At 47.2% G+C, this 17,634-nt stretch overlaps 9 non-coding genes across 9 annotated transcripts; all 9 read right to left on the minus strand.

Annotated features, from left to right (window-relative positions):
• Positions 1-3,455: 3,455 nt before the first annotated feature.
• LOC141234570 (U2 spliceosomal RNA) lies at positions 3,456-3,646 on the minus strand. The gene has a single exon (XR_012300535.1). It is a non-coding gene; the product is annotated as a U2 spliceosomal RNA (small nuclear RNA).
• A 1,114-nt stretch (positions 3,647-4,760) lies between these two features.
• Positions 4,761-4,951, minus strand: LOC141234582 (U2 spliceosomal RNA). The gene has a single exon (XR_012300544.1). It is a non-coding gene; the product is annotated as a U2 spliceosomal RNA (small nuclear RNA).
• Positions 4,952-6,063: 1,112 nt separating this feature from the next.
• On the minus strand, positions 6,064-6,254 carry LOC141234432 (U2 spliceosomal RNA). Its single transcript, XR_012300411.1, has one exon. It is a non-coding gene; the product is annotated as a U2 spliceosomal RNA (small nuclear RNA).
• Positions 6,255-7,369: 1,115 nt separating this feature from the next.
• On the minus strand, positions 7,370-7,560 carry LOC141234448 (U2 spliceosomal RNA). The gene has a single exon (XR_012300427.1). It is a non-coding gene; the product is annotated as a U2 spliceosomal RNA (small nuclear RNA).
• Positions 7,561-8,675: 1,115 nt separating this feature from the next.
• LOC141234593 (U2 spliceosomal RNA) lies at positions 8,676-8,866 on the minus strand. The gene has a single exon (XR_012300552.1). It is a non-coding gene; the product is annotated as a U2 spliceosomal RNA (small nuclear RNA).
• Positions 8,867-9,981: 1,115 nt separating this feature from the next.
• LOC141234604 (U2 spliceosomal RNA) lies at positions 9,982-10,172 on the minus strand. Its single transcript, XR_012300562.1, has one exon. It is a non-coding gene; the product is annotated as a U2 spliceosomal RNA (small nuclear RNA).
• A 1,112-nt stretch (positions 10,173-11,284) lies between these two features.
• On the minus strand, positions 11,285-11,475 carry LOC141234616 (U2 spliceosomal RNA). Its single transcript, XR_012300571.1, has one exon. It is a non-coding gene; the product is annotated as a U2 spliceosomal RNA (small nuclear RNA).
• Positions 11,476-12,590: 1,115 nt separating this feature from the next.
• Positions 12,591-12,781, minus strand: LOC141234628 (U2 spliceosomal RNA). Its single transcript, XR_012300573.1, has one exon. It is a non-coding gene; the product is annotated as a U2 spliceosomal RNA (small nuclear RNA).
• Positions 12,782-13,896: 1,115 nt separating this feature from the next.
• LOC141234532 (U2 spliceosomal RNA) lies at positions 13,897-14,096 on the minus strand. Its single transcript, XR_012300506.1, has one exon. It is a non-coding gene; the product is annotated as a U2 spliceosomal RNA (small nuclear RNA).
• Between the last annotated feature and the right edge of the window lie 3,538 nt (positions 14,097-17,634).

The raw sequence follows: 17,634 nt of genomic DNA on the forward strand, positions 1-17,634 counted from the left end.
CATATTTAAATCTTTAAATCTGCCTCTTTCAATTGCTGCTTTTTTATAACCCCACCTCCTAAAAAAATTCTTAATTTCCACTTTCACCCAATCCCACCATACAGTCACATCCACAAAATTATTTTTCCTAGACCTCCACCATTCATACTTACTTTCGAAGTCTCTCATAACCCTAACATCCTCTAACAACCTAACATTTAGCTTCCATACCCCAACACCATGCACCATTTTTTTATCACCTTCAAACATACCCCACAAACATTCATGGTCTGTGAAAGAAAAAACATGCTGTTTAAAAAATTTACACACCAAACCTCTATTTGTATACAGCATGCGGTCAATCCTGGACACTATTCCTCCCCTATCAGCTCTATATGTGGCCGGTGGTGGCTTACTCAAAAATTCCGCTGCATCTAAAAAAGAAAAATCAGATGTAATTTGATTAAGGACCTTACCCGTGACATCAATTTCCCCTTCAGAAACACAATTGAAATCACCAACTAATAATATTGGAATCCTTCCAGGCAAAAATAAACATATTTTCTCTAATAGTGCTAACCTATCCCCTTTGTTAATTGGACAATACACGTTAACAATTTTCACCCTCCACCCTCTCCCCTTAACCACTGCCATTATACAACGACCTGGCTCCACCACCATATAATTTTCAAAACTTAAATCCCTATTCCCCAACAAAATCCCCACACCATCATTTTTGTTTGTCATTGAACCTGACCAAATACTATGCCCATATACCCAGTCCTTTTCAGGAGGTGACTCTTCAATTCCGCACTCTTGCAGACAGTAAATATTTGCTCCAAGATTTTTTAGTTCTTCCAGTATAGCCAATCTTCTAGGCTTAGATTTTATAAGCCTTACATTTATTGACAGTACACTACAGCCCACGTTGGAGCCCATTTTTTAACCATATTCGGTAAAAAAGAACATACCCCCCACCGAAGAGTCAACCTTTCTCGTCTTGAAACTCGATTCCTGATGTTAAGCAGAGAATGCTGGCCCCCTCCTCAAAAAAAGACCTCCTAGGAGAGGCACTGTAGCTCTCGGGATAGCTCCTATCACTTAAGGGGCTGATGCTCCCAATACTGGCAGGTGAAAAATCTGGCCGGAACTTCTTTGCAGAAGACACATCAGAGTCCTCATCAGGGGGCCTCACCACAGCCCCGGTGAAGTCACCCTGGCCACCACCACCTTCATGAATTGCCTCTGAGCTTTCCAAAGCCAACACCGGCGTTGTGGAGAGTGAACCGCTCACTTCTCCCTCACCACTCACATCAAGCAGAATTGACATATCTGCAGGCTCTATCTCAACAGCGCTTCCACCAGCAGGATCGGGTGCTTGCTCCATCTCTTCCATGAAGTCCCTTACTGCCTCGATCGCCTCACCAATAGTGGCGGCAGTAGTAGGACGTGGGGACACGGCCTCTGCATATGACCTGGAACGATGGGGACAGTCCTTGAAAGCGTGTCCCTCCTCGCCACATGCATTACAAACCATGGAGTTAGTACACTCCATTGCCAGATGACCCTCTTTATTGCATTTCCCACAAAACTTCTCCACCGTGCAGTCCTCTTGGTAGTGTCCAAAGGATTTACACTTCCTGCAAAAACGCGGAGCACCAGGAAAAAACATATACCCTCTATCCCTCCCGATGGCAAAACTGAGGGGAGGGTAGTGGATACCCCCAGGTCCCTGGGGGTCCTCCTGGAACCGAACAAAAAACTTGTGTTTGCCAGTCCACAAGCCCACCTCATTCCTCACCTTGTGTGAGTAGGACACATAGCTGCAATGACGGTTCAGGAATCTAGTAATGTCCTCCACATCCACAAGGGGGTTGTGCATAAACACAACAACTGGCACTTCCCCCTTAGTATACAATACCGTGAATGTAAGCCCATCAAGAGCCGGATGATCCAAGGCTTGCTGATCCTTTAGAGTCTTGAAAAGATTCTGGCAAGCTGCCATACGATCAAGGACTAAAACGTACCGGCCATTCTTTGGGAACTCCTGTAGGCAAATGATGTCTCCACGACCAACATTCAAAATCTTGAAGATGACGACTTCCACCAAGAACCGCAGGTTAAAGAAATTCCTCTTCGACTCCTCAATATCAATGCGAAAAGCATTTTTGACCCGAATATCATCAGTCCCGGCATAGCGAATCTTGACGCCCATTATCACCTCTCGTTTCCTCTGGACCCCCCCCAATAGCAGCAGGCAGCTTAAGCCACCTAAGTGGCGATGCTGCAAGGCCGAGGGGGAGACACTATAGGATCCTTCTGACCAGATACAAGATCTAAGCCAAAAGGCCGAGAAGCGATAACCAGAATTGGTTTCAAACTACGGAGCCACCCAAGGATCCTGAAAAGTCCATTTGTGGAGATGAGCTCCTGGACTCCCGTTAAGAAGACATGTTGTCAACCTCTAGATCCCTTACATGCCTGCACTTTTCGGCTTGCTGCTGCTGCAATCCACGCGTTTTAGATCTGCATAACTCCACCTCTTTAAACACAGCACCTTCACCCCCTGCTGTTCCCACCCGCCTCAACACCGTTGGAAGGGAGGAGAACCAATTAAGGCGGGGGGTGGGGTGGAACGAGCAGCTGTCTACCCTTAGCAGGAGGGCTCCTGATTACATACCTCTCCTGCTGCTGCTGCTGCTGGCTGTCCAGCAGCAGACTGAAGGTGGCTGCTGCTGTGCACAGGTATATAAAGGCTCAGAGCCTATTATGACATGCGCAGCCAGCGTTCCATTGCCACATTCCATCTACTGCAGGCAGGATACCTGGCTGGCTGAATGTCGCTGAGAAGCTCACAGAGACCGCCATAAGCAACAGTTTAACAGAATCCCACAGACTAATCAACCAAACTTTTTGGGTTGGGTTCTCTTTTATAGTCTGCAGGCATTAAATGAAAGAAGTCAGTGTTCCAGCAGAAGGAGACAACGTTTCAGAAAAGGCATTGTAGCAAACCAAAAAAGAAATTTTAAGCGCAGCAGAGTAACCAGCGCACATACCTGTTAGCTCAGGTGAGTTTAAAAGGCTGCTGTTGATAACAAGGGCATTTGCTAAATAGATGGTGTGTGTGCAACAATATACTGAAAGGTCAATTATATTGTGCAGCTTATCTCACCACCTGTAGTTATTTAGGTGAAAGCTCCAAAATGCTTGCCTAATATGTCTGTTTATCCAAAAGGAAGTAAAAAGGGAGAGCTAGAAAGATAGCATTGCATCACATTACATGGCAATGCAATGCACAGTTGCTGAAGTTGAACCAAAATGAGCTTGTAATCTGGCTTCTGCAACTTTGAACATGAAAAATCCAATGAGGAGAAGAAAAGCAAAGCCAAAGAGTCCATCCCAAAATCCGACAAACAAGCAAAATGAACAAAAAACATTGAATTCAATTCTTTCTGATTTTAGAAACTGCATTAAAGAAGGGGTGCACCGGTCCTGGAGATACTGCAATACCAGGTCAATGCGTGGAGTGGACAGAGCAAGCTCTTTTTCCATCTCCCTGTTCTAAAAATCCATTTAATATATGGTCCCCAGATAGGGGACGTATCAGATATTAAACTGATAAGAACAGATACTACACTTGATCTTAGCCAAAAGGCCGAGAAGCGATAACCAGAATTGGTTTCAAACTACGGAGCCACCCAAGGATCCTGAAAAGTCCATTTGTGGAGATGAGCTCCTGGACTCCCGTTAAGAAGACATGTTGTCAACCTCTAGATCCCTTACATGCCTGCACTTTTCGGCTTGCTGCTGCTGCAATCCACGCGTTTTAGATCTGCATAACTCCACCTCTTTAAACACAGCACCTTCACCCCCTGCTGTTCCCACCCGCCTCAACACCGTTGGAAGGGAGGAGAACCAATTAAGGCGGGGGGTGGGGGGAACGAGCAGCTGTCTACCCTTAGCAGGAGGGCTCCTGATTACATACCTCTCCTGCTGCTGCTGCTGCTGGCTGTCCAGCAGCAGACTGAAGGTGGCTGCTGCTGTGCACAGGTATATAAAGGCTCAGAGCCTATTATGACACGCGCAGCCAGCGTTCCATTGCCACATTCCATCTACTGCAGGCAGGATACCTGGCTGGCTGAATGTCGCTGAGAAGCTCACAGAGACCGCCATAAGCAACAGTTTAACAGAATGCCACAGACTAATCAACCAAACTTTTTGGGTTGGGTTCTCTTTTATAGTCTGCAGGCATTAAATGAAAGAAGTCAGTGTTCCAGCAGAAGGAGACAACGTTTCAGAAAAGGCATTGTAGCAAACCAAAAAAGAAATTTTAAGCGCAGCAGAGTAACCAGCGCACATACCTGTTAGCTCAGGTGAGTTTAAAAGGCTGCTGTTGATAACAAGGGCATTTGCTAAATAGATGGTGTGTGTGCAACAATATACTGAAAGGTCAATTATATTGTGCAGCTTATCTCACCACCTGTAGTTATTTAGGTGAAAGCTCCAAAATGCTTGCCTAATATGTCTGTTTATCCAAAAGGAAGTAAAAAGGGAGAGCTAGAAAGATAGCATTGCATCACATTACATGGCAATGCAATGCACAGTTGCTGAAGTTGAACCAAAATGAGCTTGTAATCTGGCTTCTGCAACTTTGAACATGAAAAATCCAATGAGGAGAAGAAAAGCAAAGCCAAAGAGTCCATCCCAAAATCCGACAAACAAGCAAAATGAACAAAAAACATTGAATTCAATTCTTTCTGATTTTTGAAACTGCATTAAAGAAGGGGTGCACCGGTCCTGGAGATACTGCAATACCAGGTCAATGCGTGGAGTGGACAGAGCAAGCTCTTTTTCCATCTCCCTGTTCTAAAAATCCATTTAATATATGGTCCCCAGATAGGGGACGTATCAGATATTAAACTGATAAGAACAGATACTACACTTGATCTTAGCCAAAAGGCCGAGAAGCGATAACCAGAATTGGTTTCAAACTACGGAGCCACCCAAGGATCCTGAAAAGTCCATTTGTGGAGATGAGCTCCTGGACTCCCGTTAAGAAGACATGTTGTCAACCTCTAGAACCCTTACATGCCTGCACTTTTCGGCTTGCTGCTGCTGCAATCCACGCGTTTTAGATCTGCATAACTCCACCTCTTTAAACACAGCACCTTCACCCCCTGCTGTTCCCACCCGCCTCAACACCGTTGGAAGGGAGGAGAACCAATTAAGGCGGGGGGTGGGGTGGAACGAGCAGCTGTCTACCCTTAGCAGGAGGGCTCCTGATTACATACCTCTCCTGCTGCTGCTGCTGGCTGTCCAGCAGCAGACTGAAGGTGGCTGCTGCTGTGCACAGGTATATAAAGGCTCAGAGCCTATTATGACACGCGCAGCCAGCGTTCCATTGCCACATTCCATCTACTGCAGGCAGGATACCTGGCTGGCTGAATGTCGCTGAGAAGCTCACAGAGACCGCCATAAGCAACAGTTTAACAGAATGCCACAGACTAATCAACCAAACTTTTTGGGTTGGGTTCTCTTTTATAGTCTGCAGGCATTAAATGAAAGAAGTCAGTGTTCCAGCAGAAGGAGACAACGTTTCAGAAAAGGCATTGTAGCAAACCAAAAAAGAAATTTTAAGCGCAGCAGAGTAACCAGCGCACATACCTGTTAGCTCAGGTGAGTTTAAAAGGCTGCTGTTGATAACAAGGGCATTTGCTAAATAGATGGTGTGTGTGCAACAATATACTGAAAGGTCAATTATATTGTGCAGCTTATCTCACCACCTGTAGTTATTTATGTGAAAGCTCCAAAATGCTTGCCTAATATGTCTGTTTATCCAAAAGGAAGTAAAAAGGGAGAGCTAGAAAGATAGCATTGCATCACATTACATGGCAATGCAATGCACAGTTGCTGAAGTTGAACCAAAATGAGCTTGTAATCTGGCTTCTGCAACTTTGAACATGAAAAATCCAATGAGGAGAAGAAAAGCAAAGCCAAAGAGTCCATCCCAAAATCCGACAAACAAGCAAAATGAACAAAAAACATTGAATTCAATTCTTTCTGATTTTAGAAACTGCATTAAAGAAGGGGTGCACCGGTCCTGGAGATACTGCAATACCAGGTCAATGCATGGAGTGGACAGAGCAAGCTCTTTTTCCATCTCCCTGTTCTAAAAATCCATTTAATATATGGTCCCCAGATAGGGGACGTATCAGATATTAAACTGATAAGAACAGATACTACACTTGATCTTAGCCAAAAGGCCGAGAAGCGATAACCAGAATTGGTTTCAAACTACGGAGCCACCCAAGGATCCTGAAAAGTCCATTTGTGGAGATGAGCTCCTGGACTCCCGTTAAGAAGACATGTTGTCAACCTCTAGATCCCTTACATGCCTGCACTTTTCGGCTTGCTGCTGCTGCAATCCACGCGTTTTAGATCTGCATAACTCCACCTCTTTAAACACAGCACCTTCACCCCCTGCTGTTCCCACCCGCCTCAACACCGTTGGAAGGGAGGAGAACCAATTAAGGCGGGGGGTGGGGTGGAACGAGCAGCTGTCTACCCTTAGCAGGAGGGCTCCTGATTACATACCTCTAATGCTGCTGCTGCTGCTGGCTGTCCAGCAGCAGACTGAAGGTGGCTGCTGCTGTGCACAGGTATATAAAGGCTCAGAGCCTATTATGACACGCGCAGCCAGCGTTCCATTGCCACATTCCATCTACTGCAGGCAGGATACCTGGCTGGCTGAATGTCGCTGAGAAGCTCACAGAGACCGCCATAAGCAACAGTTTAACAGAATGCCACAGACTAATCAACCAAACTTTTTGGGTTGGGTTCTCTTTTATAGTCTGCAGGCATTAAATGAAAGAAGTCAGTGTTCCAGCAGAAGGAGACAACGTTTCAGAAAAGGCATTGTAGCAAACCAAAAAAGAAATTTTAAGCGCAGCAGAGTAACCAGCGCACATACCTGTTAGCTCAGGTGAGTTTAAAAGGCTGCTGTTGATAACAAGGGCATTTGCTAAATAGATGGTGTGTGTGCAACAATATACTGAAAGGTCAATTATATTGTGCAGCTTATCTCACCACCTGTAGTTATTTAGGTGAAAGCTCCAAAATGCTTGCCTAATATGTCTGTTTATCCAAAAGGAAGTAAAAAGGGAGAGCTAGAAAGATAGCATTGCATCACATTACATGGCAATGCAATGCACAGTTGCTGAAGTTGAACCAAAATGAGCTTGTAATCTGGCTTCTGCAACTTTGAACATGAAAAATCCAATGAGGAGAAGTAAAGCAAAGCCAAAGAGTCCATCCCAAAATCCGACAAACAAGCAAAATGAACAAAAAACATTGAATTCAATTCTTTCTGATTTTAGAAACTGCATTAAAGAAGGGGTGCACCGGTCCTGGAGATACTGCAATACCAGGTCAATGCGTGGAGTGGACAGAGCAAGCTCTTTTTCCATCTCCCTGTTCTAAAAATCCATTTAATATATGGTCCCCAGACAGGGGACATATCAGATATTAAACTGATAAGAACAGATACTACACTTGATCTTAGCCAAAAGGCCGAGAAGCGATAACCAGAATTGGTTTCAAACTACGGAGCCACCCAAGGATCCTGAAAAGTCCATTTGTGGAGATGAGCTCCTGGACTCCCGTTAAGAAGACATGTTGTCAACCTCTAGATCCCTTACATGCCTGCACTTTTCGGCTTGCTGCTGCTGCAATCCACGCGTTTTAGATCTGCATAACTCCACCTCTTTAAACACAGCACCTTCACCCCCTGCTGTTCCCACCCGCCTCAACACCGTTGGAAGGGAGGAGAACCAATTAAGGTGGGGGGTGGGGTGGAACGAGCAGCTGTCTACCCTTAGCAGGAGGGCTCCTGATTACATACCTCTCCTGCTGCTGCTGCTGCTGGCTGTCCAGCAGCAGACTGAAGGTGGCTGCTGCTGTGCACAGGTATATAAAGGCTCAGAGCCTATTATGACACGCGCAGCCAGCGTTCCATTGCCACATTCCATCTACTGCAGGCAGGATACCTGGCTGGCTGAATGTCGCTGAGAAGCTCACAGAGACCGCCATAAGCAACAGTTTAACAGAATGCCACAGACTAATCAACCAAACTTTTTGGGTTGGGTTCTCTTTTATAGTCTGCAGGCATTAAATGAAAGAAGTCAGTGTTCCAGCAGAAGGAGACAACGTTTCAGAAAAGGCATTGTAGCAAACCAAAAAAGAAATTTTAAGCGCAGCAGAGTAACCAGCGCACATACCTGTTAGCTCAGGTGAGTTTAAAAGGCTGCTGTTGATAACAAGGGCATTTGCTAAATAGATGGTGTGTGTGCAACAATATACTGAAAGATCAATTATATTGTGCAGCTTATCTCACCACCTGTAGTTATTTAGGTGAAAGCTCCAAAATGCTTGCCTAATATGTCTGTTTATCCAAAAGGAAGTAAAAAGGGAGAGCTAGAAAGATAGCATTGCATCACATTACATGGCAATGCAATGCACAGTTGCTGAAGTTGAACCAAAATGAGCTTGTAATCTGGCTTCTGCAACTTTGAACATGAAAAATCCAATGAGGAGAAGAAAAGCAAAGCCAAAGAGTCCATCCCAAAATCCGACAAACAAGCAAAATGAACAAAAAACATTGAATTCAATTCTTTCTGATTTTAGAAACTGCATTAAAGAAGGGGTGCACCGGTCCTGGAGATACTGCAATACCAGGTCAATGCGTGGAGTGGACAGAGCAAGCTCTTTTTCCATCTCCCTGTTCTAAAAATCCATTTAATATATGGTCCCCAGATAGGGGACGTATCAGATATTAAACTGATAAGAACAGATACTACACTTGATCTTAGCCAAAAGGCCGAGAAGCGATAACCAGAATTGGTTTCAAACTACGGAGCCACCCAAGGATCCTGAAAAGTCCATTTTTGGAGATGAGCTCCTGGACTCCCGTTAAGAAGACATGTTGTCAACCTCTAGATCCCTTACATGCCTGCACTTTTCGGCTTGCTGCTGCTGCAATCCACGCGTTTTAGATCTGCATAACTCCACCTCTTTAAACACAGCACCTTCACCCCCTGCTGTTCCCACCCGCCTCAACACCGTTGGAAGGGAGGAGAACCAATTAAGGCGGGGGGTGGGGTGGAACGAGCAGCTGTCTACCCTTAGCAGGAGGGCTCCTGATTACATACCTCTCCTGCTGCTGCTGCTGCTGGCTGTCCAGCAGCAGACTGAAGGTGGCTGCTGCTGTGCACAGGTATATAAAGGCTCAGAGCCTATTATGACACGCGCAGCCAGCGTTCCATTGCCACATTCCATCTACTGCAGGCAGGATACCTGGCTGGCTGAATGTCGCTGAGAAGCTCACAGAGACCGCCATAAGCAACAGTTTAACAGAATGCCACAGACTAATCAACCAAACTTTTTGGGTTGGGTTCTCTTTTATAGTCTGCAGGCATTAAATGAAAGAAGTCAGTGTTCCAGCAGAAGGAGACAACGTTTCAGAAAAGGCATTGTAGCAAACCAAAAAAGAAATTTTAAGCGCAGCAGAGTAACCAGCGCACATACCTGTTAGCTCAGGTGAGTTTAAAAGGCTGCTGTTGATAACAAGGGCATTTGCTAAATAGATGGTGTGTGTGCAACAATATACTGAAAGGTCAATTATATTGTGCAGCTTATCTCACCACCTGTAGTTATTTAGGTGAAAGCTCCAAAATGCTTGCCTAATATGTCTGTTTATCCAAAAGGAAGTAAAAAGGGAGAGCTAGAAAGATAGCATTGCATCACATTACATGGCAATGCAATGCACAGTTGCTGAAGTTGAACCAAAATGAGCTTGTAATCTGGCTTCTGCAACTTTGAACATGAAAAATCCAATGAGGAGAAGAAAAGCAAAGCCAAAGAGTCCATCCCAAAATCCGACAAACAAGCAAAATGAACAAAAAACATTGAATTCAATTCTTTCTGATTTTAGAAACTGCATTAAAGAAGGGGTGCACCGGTCCTGGAGATACTGCAATACCAGGTCAATGCGTGGAGTGGACAGAGCAAGCTCTTTTTCCATCTCCCTGTTCTAAAAATCCATTTAATATATGGTCCCCAGATAGGGGACGTATCAGATATTAAACTGATAAGAACAGATACTACACTTGATCTTAGCCAAAAGGCCGAGAAGCGATAACCAGAATTGGTTTCAAACTACGGAGCCACCCAAGGATCCTGAAAAGTCCATTTGTGGAGATGAGCTCCTGGACTCCCGTTAAGAAGACATGTTGTCAACCTCTAGATCCCTTACATGCCTGCACTTTTCGGCTTGCTGCTGCTGCAATCCACGCGTTTTAGATCTGCATAACTCCACCTCTTTAAACACAGCACCTTCACCCCCTGCTGTTCCCACCCGCCTCAACACCGTTGGAAGGGAGGAGAACCAATTAAGGCGGGGGGTGGGGTGGAACGAGCAGCTGTCTACCCTTAGCAGGAGGGCTCCTGATTACATACCTCTCCTGCTGCTGCTGCTGGCTGTCCAGCAGCAGACTGAAGGTGGCTGCTGCTGTGCACAGGTATATAAAGGCTCAGAGCCTATTATGACACGCGCAGCCAGCGTTCCATTGCCACATTCCATCTACTGCAGGCAGGATACCTGGCTGGCTGAATGTCGCTGAGAAGCTCACAGAGACCGCCATAAGCAACAGTTTAACAGAATGCCACAGACTAATCAACCAAACTTTTTGGGTTGGGTTCTCTTTTATAGTCTGCAGGCATTAAATGAAAGAAGTCAGTGTTCCAGCAGAAGGAGACAACGTTTCAGAAAAGGCATTGTAGCAAACCAAAAAAGAAATTTTAAGCGCAGCAGAGTAACCAGCGCACATACCTGTTAGCTCAGGTGAGTTTAAAAGGCTGCTGTTGATAACAAGGGCATTTGCTAAATAGATGGTGTGTGTGCAACAATATACTGAAAGGTCAATTATATTGTGCAGCTTATCTCACCACCTGTAGTTATTTAGGTGAAAGCTCCAAAATGCTTGCCTAATATGTCTGTTTATCCAAAAGGAAGTAAAAAGGGAGAGCTAGAAAGATAGCATTGCATCACATTACATGGCAATGCAATGCACAGTTGCTGAAGTTGAACCAAAATGAGCTTGTAATCTGGCTTCTGCAACTTTGAACATGAAAAATCCAATGAGGAGAAGAAAAGCAAAGCCAAAGAGTCCATCCCAAAATCCGACAAACAAGCAAAATGAACAAAAAACATTGAATTCAATTCTTTCTGATTTTAGAAACTGCATTAAAGAAGGGGTGCACCGGTCCTGGAGATACTGCAATACCAGGTCAATGCGTGGAGTGGACAGAGCAAGCTCTTTTTCCATCTCCCTGTTCTAAAAATCCATTTAATATATGGTCCCCAGATAGGGGACGTATCAGATATTAAACTGATAAGAACAGATACTACACTTGATCTTAGCCAAAAGGCCGAGAAGCGATAACCAGAATTGGTTTCAAACTACGGAGCCACCCAAGGATCCTGAAAAGTCCATTTGTGGAGATGAGCTCCTGGACTCCCGTTAAGAAGACATGTTGTCAACCTCTAGATCCCTTACATGCCTGCACTTTTCGGCTTGCTGCTGCTGCAATCCACGCGTTTTAGATCTGCATAACTCCACCTCTTTAAACACAGCACCTTCACCCCCTGCTGTTCCCACCCGCCTCAACACCGTTGGAAGGGAGGAGAACCAATTAAGGCGGGGGGTGGGGTGGAACGAGCAGCTGTCTACCCTTAGCAGGAGGGCTCCTGATTACATACCTCTCCTGCTGCTGCTGCTGCTGGCTGTCCAGCAGCAGACTGAAGGTGGCTGCTGCTGTGCACAGGTATATAAAGGCTCAGAGCCTATTATGACACGCGCAGCCAGCGTTCCATTGCCACATTCCATCTACTGCAGGCAGGATACCTGGCTGGCTGAATGTCGCTGAGAAGCTCACAGAGACCGCCATAAGCAACAGTTTAACAGAATGCCACAGACTAATCAACCAAACTTTTTGGGTTGGGTTCTCTTTTATAGTCTGCAGGCATTAAATGAAAGAAGTCAGTGTTCCAGCAGAAGGAGACAACGTTTCAGAAAAGGCATTGTAGCAAACCAAAAAAGAAATTTTAAGCGCAGCAGAGTAACCAGCGCACATACCTGTTAGCTCAGGTGAGTTTAAAAGGCTGCTGTTGATAACAAGGGCATTTGCTAAATAGATGGTGTGTGTGCAACAATATACTGAAAGGTCAATTATATTGTGCAGCTTATCTCACCACCTGTAGTTATTTAGGTGAAAGCTCCAAAATGCTTGCCTAATATGTCTGTTTATCCAAAAGGAAGTAAAAAGGGAGAGCTAGAAAGATAGCATTGCATCACATTACATGGCAATGCAATGCACAGTTGCTGAAGTTGAACCAAAATGAGCTTGTAATCTGGCTTCTGCAACTTTGAACATGAAAAATCCAATGAGGAGAAGAAAAGCAAAGCCAAAGAGTCCATCCCAAAATCCGACAAACAAGCAAAATGAACAAAAAACATTGAATTCAATTCTTTCTGATTTTAGAAACTGCATTAAAGAAGGGGTGCACCGGTCCTGGAGATACTGCAATACCAGGTCAATGCGTGGAGTGGACAGAGCAAGCTCTTTTTCCATCTCCCTGTTCTAAAAATCCATTTAATATATGGTCCCCAGATAGGGGACGTATCAGATATTAAACTGATAAGAACAGATACTACACTTGATCTTAGCCAAAAGGCCGAGAAGCGATAACCAGAATTGGTTTCAAACTACGGAGCCACCCAAGGATCCTGAAAAGTCCATTTGTGGAGATGAGCTCCTGGACTCCCGTTAAGAAGACATGTTGTCAACCTCTAGATCCCTTACATGCCTGCACTTTTCGGCTTGCTGCTGCTGCAATCCACGCGTTTTAGATCTGCATAACTCCACCTCTTTAAACACAGCACCTTCACCCCCTGCTGTTCCCACCCGCCTCAACACCGTTGGAAGGGAGGAGAACCAATTAAGGCGGGGGGTGGGGTGGAACGAGCAGCTGTCTACCCTTAGCAGGAGGGCTCCTGATTACATACCTCTCCTGCTGCTGCTGCTGCTGGCTGTCCAGCAGCAGACTGAAGGTGGCTGCTGCTGTGCACAGGTATATAAAGGCTCAGAGCCTATTATGACACGCGCAGCCAGCGTTCCATTGCCACATTCCATCTACTGCAGGCAGGATACCTGGCTGGCTGAATGTCGCTGAGAAGCTCACAGAGACCGCCATAAGCAACAGTTTAACAGAATGCCACAGACTAATCAACCAAACTTTTTGGGTTGGGTTCTCTTTTATAGTCTGCAGGCATTAAATGAAAGAAGTCAGTGTTCCAGCAGAAGGAGACAACGTTTCAGAAAAGGCATTGTAGCAAACCAAAAAAGAAATTTTAAGCGCAGCAGAGTAACCAGCGCACATACCTGTTAGCTCAGGTGAGTTTAAAAGGCTGCTGTTGATAACAAGGGCATTTGCTAAATAGATGGTGTGTGTGCAACAATATACTGAAAGGTCAATTATATTGTGCAGCTTATCTCACCACCTGTAGTTATTTAGGTGAAAGCTCCAAAATGCTTGCCTAATATGTCTGTTTATCCAAAAGGAAGTAAAAAGGGAGAGCTAGAAAGATAGCATTGCATCACATTACATGGCAATGCAATGCACAGTTGCTGAAGTTGAACCAAAATGAGCTTGTAATCTGGCTTCTGCAACTTTGAACATGAAAAATCCAATGAGGAGAAGAAAAGCAAAGCCAAAGAGTCCATCCCAAAATCCGACAAACAAGCAAAATGAACAAAAAACATTGAATTCAATTCTTTCTGATTTTAGAAACTGCATTAAAGAAGGGGTGCACCGGTCCTGGAGATACTGCAATACCAGGTCAATGCGTGGAGTGGACAGAGCAAGCTCTTTTTCCATCTCCCTGTTCTAAAAATCCATTTAATATTTGGTCCCCAGATAGGGGACGTATCAGATATTAAACTGATAAGAACAGATTTTTTTTTTTTTGATTGAATATATCTTTTATTAGCACAAAAAATAAGTTAACAGACAGTGTACAGTGCCGCAGCCCAGTACACACAGAATTCTACATCATATTTACATAGCATGAGGATACGACGCACTAACTAGACACATCACACCCCTATGCTACACAAAACACTCAATCTGAAAGAAAAGCATGTCAATCAATACAGTACGACGAACCGTGATAAGGGATGGGGATTGGGAAAAAGGGGATGGGGAGGGGAAAATCACAGGCCCGAAGCTTTATTGAAAGACAAGACACATAAGGGGAGAGGGGGAGGAGGGGTTTAGTCCTCGTCCTCGTCCTCCGGACCGTCCATGATGGAATAGTCTCTGAGCAGGCTGTGGATCAGCCTGCGGCAGTCCTGGATGGACATCCTCTCCCTCCTCAAGATGAGCCGGTTCCTGGCGACCCAAACGGCATCCTTGAAGCAGTTCATAAGGCGCCAAGCCTCCTGGATGGCTCCGACGGTATGAACCCCAGGGAAGAGTCCGTAAAGCACAGAATGGTGCGATAGGCTCGCCCTGGGGACAGAGTTCCTCAGGTCGTCCTCAAGTGCAGTCAATAGGCGCTGTGCAAATCCGCAGTCCCAAAAAGTGTGCAAAGATGTTTCCTCCACGAAGGGGCACCTTGGGCAGTACCGGGTCTTGCACAGGTTCCGGGCATGCATGAATGACCGGACGGGCAGTACGCCCTGAATCGCCATCCACGACAAGTCCTTGTGCCCGTTGGTCAGCCTGTCAGACGACACATTTGTCCACACAGTCTCCAGCGTGTCCTGGTGAAGTCCTGTGATGTTCTCCACGTCATCCTTGGCTCTGATTAGCTTGTGGATAGTTTTGGGCTTCCACAAGTCGGGCTTGAGTCCCTCCAGTTGATGCTCCCCCACAAATCGAACGACGTCTCCGTAGAACCATGGCGTCGTCCAGTTGTAGGGGAAGGAGCTGTCCCACTTGTCCCAGCCGAGTCGCCTCCAAAGAGGAAGCAGGAAGAAGCGAGACATGGACCTGCCCGCGGAGCCATTCTTGACTTGCAAAGTCCGGCGGACACAATCACACACAAAAGAGGATCGCAGGAGGGTGGGGATATCTGGAACGCCCTTCCCACCCTTGCGAGGCTCCTTGTACATGACGGCCCGCCTGACTCTGTCCATCTTGGATCCCCAGACAAAGTGAAACACTGTCCTGGTAATGGCCCTGCACACAGTGACGTGTGGGGGCCAGGCCTGCGCCGTGTACTGCAAGACGGGCAGGACCTCATTACGCAGGATGAGTGCCTTACCCTCACAAGTGAGGTGTCTGAGGCTCCAGAGTCCGATCCGTTGCTTCACCTTGGCCAAGCGTTCTTGCCAGGACTTGAGGGCCGCTCCTTCCTTCCCGAACCAGACTCCCAGCACCTTGAGGAAATCCGGTTGAATGTTGAAGGGGAAGGGGGCGGAGGAGGCCGGCTGCCAATCCCCGAAGAGCATGGCTTCCGACTTCCTGCAGTTGACTTTGGCCCCTGAAGCCCGGCCGAACCTCTCACACGTCTGGACGAGGGCGTCGACTGAACCACGATCAGCGCAGAAGACGGTGACGTCGTCCATGTAGAGCGAGCACTTGACCTCGTGTCGTCCCGGACCCGGTGCGGTGATCCCTCTGATCTCTCCATTCTGCCGGATAGCCTCTGCGAAGAGTTCTATAACACAAACAAAAAGAAGAGGTGATAGAGGGCAGCCTTGTCTGACCCCAGAGAGGACAGGGAAGGGGTCAGTCTTCCAGCCGTTCACCAACACCGAGCTGTGGATATCAAAATACATCAGACGGACATACGAACAAAACATGTTACCCAAACCTAACCGGTGCAGAGCTCGGCCCATGAACTCGTGGGAAACCCGGTCGAAGGCCTTCTCCTGATCCAAGGAGACCAGGGCCGCGTGTGCGCGGCGGACCTTGATGTACTCGACCGTGTCCCGCACGAGAGCGAGGCTGTCTGCGATGCGACATCCAGGGATGCCGCAGGTCTGGTCCGGGTGGATGATCCGTCCGATGACCGTCTTAAGTCGTGTCGCCATCGTCTTGGCCAGGATCTTGTAGTCCACGTTGAGCAGAGTGATGGGACGCCAATTCCTCAGGTCGCACCTCTCTCCCTTCCGCTTGTACAGGATCGTGACCATTCCTTCCCTCAAAGATGGAGGCATTCTACCCTCCACCACCATCTCCTCGTACAGGTCCAACAGGTCCGGACAGATGAGGTCTCCCAGCGCTACATAGAGCTCCGCTGGAAGACCATCACTGCCCGGGGTCCTGCCGGTCCTAAAGGATTTAGCGGCAGAGAGCAATTCGCCCACCATCAGAGGTTTGTCCAAGGCTGCCGTGCCTGCAGGATCAAGATGGTTAGTGATACCTGACAGGAACTTATCAGCAGCGTCGGGGTCGGTAGTCTTGTGGGAGTAGAGTTCGCTGTAGAAGTCGCTGACGACCCTCATCACGTCCTCCTTCCCACGTCGCATGTTTCCGCTCTCGTCTCGCAGCTCGTTCAGGGGCGTGTGACCGGCATGAAGTTTCCTGAAAATGAATGAGTTACATTTCTCACCCTTCTCCAGATTCTCCACTTTGGAACGGAAGATGATTCGCTTGGACTCCTCCTCAAAGTGCCTTTTCAGGCTCTTCTTGGTCTCCTCCAGCTCCTCCCTCACGTCCCAGCTGCAGTGAAGAAGGTCCTGCAGCGACCGCAGCTCGCGCTGCAGCCCTCTGAAGTCCCTCCTCTTCTCACATGCCTGTTGTCGACCCTTGGCCTGAAAGAAACAGCGAAACTCAAGTTTAACATATTCCCACCAATCAGAGACTGTTTGGAAGCTACCCTTGTAGGACTGCCACATTGCGTAGGCTGCTCTCAGCTCCTCCACGACTTCATCCTGAGCCAGCAGAGCACAATTCAGCTTCCAGGAGCCGGGGCCGGACGGAAAACCGTCGCCGAGGACACCTTGTAAGTGAATGGCTCTGTGGTCGGAGAAGAAGCAGGAGACCATCGAGTGCCTACTCTGCCTGACTGCCCGAGAGGTGAACACAAAGTCAATCCTGGAGCGGAGTGAGCCATCGGGTCGGCTCCACGAATAGTTCGTGGAGCCTCTCCCCATGGAGCCCACCACGTCCTGAAGAGAGGCCTCGGTTACCATCTCGATGAGCAGCTTGGACGTGATGTCCAACTTGGCAGATGTGCCAGAACTACGACCGTCCTCCTCGATGGGGCAGTTGAAATCCCCGGCCATCACTAAGGTCCTGGTGGTGGCAAGCTGAAGCCGCAGGGTCTGGAAAAGCTCCAAACGCTCATTCTTCAGTGGGGACGCATACACGTTGATGAACCTGACAGGTTCTCCCGCCCAGTTGCCATCTACAACAAGAGCCCTGCCGCAGATGAGCTCCTGGACGGACTCAAGCGTGAATGCGCCCCCCCTGATCAGAATTGCGACCCCCGCAGACTTGCAGTCACCCCCACCGGACCAGTAGGATGGACCGTGGGACCACTCCCTGGCCAGATGTTTGAAGGACCTAGAGGAGGGAAGGGAACATTC

Source organism: Phyllobates terribilis, unplaced genomic scaffold, assembly GCF_046119375.1.
Source record: "Phyllobates terribilis strain yellow unplaced genomic scaffold, ASM4611937v1 Scaffold_636__1_contigs__length_917067, whole genome shotgun sequence".
NCBI lineage: Eukaryota > Metazoa > Chordata > Amphibia > Anura > Dendrobatidae > Phyllobates > Phyllobates terribilis.